General features: G+C 50.2%; 5 non-coding genes across 5 annotated transcripts; all 5 read left to right on the forward strand.

The window, feature by feature from the left end:
* The first annotated feature begins 122 nt into the window (after positions 1–122).
* On the forward strand, positions 123–241 carry LOC123154716 (5S ribosomal RNA). Its single transcript, XR_006477006.1, has one exon. It is a non-coding gene; the product is annotated as a 5S ribosomal RNA (ribosomal RNA).
* A 297-nt stretch (positions 242–538) lies between these two features.
* LOC123153454 (5S ribosomal RNA) lies at positions 539–657 on the forward strand. The gene has a single exon (XR_006476509.1). It is a non-coding gene; the product is annotated as a 5S ribosomal RNA (ribosomal RNA).
* A 297-nt stretch (positions 658–954) lies between these two features.
* LOC123153731 (5S ribosomal RNA) lies at positions 955–1,073 on the forward strand. Its single transcript, XR_006476565.1, has one exon. It is a non-coding gene; the product is annotated as a 5S ribosomal RNA (ribosomal RNA).
* A 298-nt stretch (positions 1,074–1,371) lies between these two features.
* On the forward strand, positions 1,372–1,490 carry LOC123154976 (5S ribosomal RNA). The gene has a single exon (XR_006477145.1). It is a non-coding gene; the product is annotated as a 5S ribosomal RNA (ribosomal RNA).
* Positions 1,491–1,786: 296 nt separating this feature from the next.
* On the forward strand, positions 1,787–1,904 carry LOC123154552 (5S ribosomal RNA). Its single transcript, XR_006476904.1, has one exon. It is a non-coding gene; the product is annotated as a 5S ribosomal RNA (ribosomal RNA).
* Positions 1,905–2,267: the final 363 nt, after the last annotated feature.

Raw genomic sequence — 2,267 nt, forward strand, 5'->3', positions numbered from 1 at the left:
GGTGGAAACCGCGTTAAACTCGTCTCCGTAGTTGAGAGGGAGCGGCCAAAGCAATGTACAATCGTCTTTGTAGTGGAGCTGGGAGGGGCAAGGATAAGGCACGTAGACGGGGGTAACATGTTGGATGCGATTGTACCAGCACTAAACCATCGGATCCCATCAGAACTCCAAAGTTAAGCGTGCTTGGGCGAGAGTAGTACTAGGATGGGTGACCTCTTGGGAAGTCCTCGTGTTGCATTCCCTTTTTAATTTTTTTTGCGCCGCTTGCAAAACAAAACGCACGTGTAAGTAATATATTTACCGTGTTTTATTATTTTGCACGAGTGCGGTAAGTTATAGCTGGGTGCTCATGATTCACGAGTCTAGCGGCGGCGTTGTGGCGCGGCAAGCGTGCACTGGTGCGGTTGAGAGGGAGGGTTGGAAACCGTGTTAAACTCGGTTCCGTAGTTGAGAGGGAGCAGCCAAAGCAATGTACAATCGTCTTTGTAGTGGAGCTAGGAGGGGAAAGGATAAGGGACGAAGACGGGGGTAACATGTCGGATGCGATCATACCAGCACTAAAGCACCGGATCCCATCAGAACTTCGAAGTTAAGCGTGCTTGGGCGAGAGTAATACTAGGATGGGTGACCTCCTGGGAAGTCCTCGTGTTGCATTCCCTTTTTAATTTTTTTTGCGCCGCTTGCAAAACAAAACGCACGTGTAAGTAATATATTTACCGTGTTTTATTATTTTGCACGAGTGCGGTAAGTTATAGCTGGGTGCTCACGATTCACGAGTCTAGCGGCGGCGTTGTGGCGCGTCAAGCGTGCACTGGTGCAGTTGAGAGGGAGGGGTGGAAACCGCGTTAAACTCGTCTCCGTAGTTGAGAGGGAGCGGCCAAAGCAATGTACAATCGTCTTTGTAGTGGAGGTGGGAGGGGAAAGGATAAGGGACGAAGACGGGGGTAACATGTCGGATGCGATCATACCAGCACTAAAGCACCAGATCCCATTAGAACTCCGAAGTTAAGCGTGCTTGGGCGAGAGTACTACTAGGATGGGTGACCTCCTGGGAAGTCCTCGTGTTGCATTCCCTTTTTAATTTTTTTTGCGCCGCTTGCAAAACAAAATGCACGTGTAAGTAATATATTTACCGTGTTTTATTATTTTGCACGAGTGCGGTAAGTTATAGCTGGGTGCTCATGATTCACGAGTCTAGCGGCGGCGTTGTGGCGCGGCAAGCGTGCATTGGTGCGGTTGAGAGGGAGGGTTGGAAACCGTGTTAAACTCGGCTCCGTAGTTGAGAGGGAGCGGCCAAAGCAATGTACAATCGTCTTTGTAGTGGAGCTGAGAGGGGCAAGGATAAGGGACGAAGACGGGGGGTAACATGTCGGATCCGATCATACCAGCACTAAAGCACTGGATCCCATCAGCACTCCAAAGTTAAGCGTGCTTGGGCGAGAGTAGTACTAGGATGTGTGACCTCCTGGGAAGTCCTCGTGTTGCATTCCCTTTTTAATTTTTTTGCGCCGCTTGCAAAACAAAACGCACGTGTAAGTAATATATTGACCGTGTTTTATTATTTTGCACGAGTGCGGTAAGTTATAGCTGGGTGCTCATGATTCACGAGTCTAGCGGCGGCGTTGTGGCGCAGCAAGCGTGCAATATTGCGGTTGAGAGGGAGGGGTGGAAACCGCGTTAAACTCGTCTCCGTAGTTGAGAGGGAGCGGCCAAAGCAATGTACAATCTTCTTTGTAGTGGAGCTGGGACGGGAAAGCATAAGGGACGAAGACGGGGGTAACATGTCGGATGCGATCATACCAGCACTAAAGCACCGGATCCCATCAGAACTTCGAAGTTAAGCGTGCTTGGCGAGAGTAGTACTAGGATGGGTGACCTCCTGGGAAGTCCTCGTGTTGCATTCCCTTTTTAATTTTTTTTGCGCCGCTTGCAAAACAAAACGCACGTGTAAGTAATATATTTACCGTGTTTTATTATTTTGCACGAGTGCGGTAAGTTATAGCTGGGTGCTCACGATTCACGAGTCTAGCGGCGGCGTTGTGGCGCGGCAAGCGTGCACTGGTGCGGTTGAGAGGGAGGGGTGGAAACCGCGTTAAACTCGTCCCCGTAGTTGAGAGGGAGCGGCCAAAGCAATGTACAATCGTCTTTGTAGTGGAGGTGGGAGGGCAAAGGATAAGGGACGAAGACGGGGGTAACATGTCGGATGCGATCATACCAGCACTAAAGCACCAGATCCCATTAGAACTCCGAAGTTAAGCGTGCTTGGG

Source organism: Triticum aestivum, chromosome 1B, assembly GCF_018294505.1.
Source record: "Triticum aestivum cultivar Chinese Spring chromosome 1B, IWGSC CS RefSeq v2.1, whole genome shotgun sequence".
Taxonomy (NCBI): Eukaryota; Viridiplantae; Streptophyta; class Magnoliopsida; order Poales; family Poaceae; genus Triticum; species Triticum aestivum.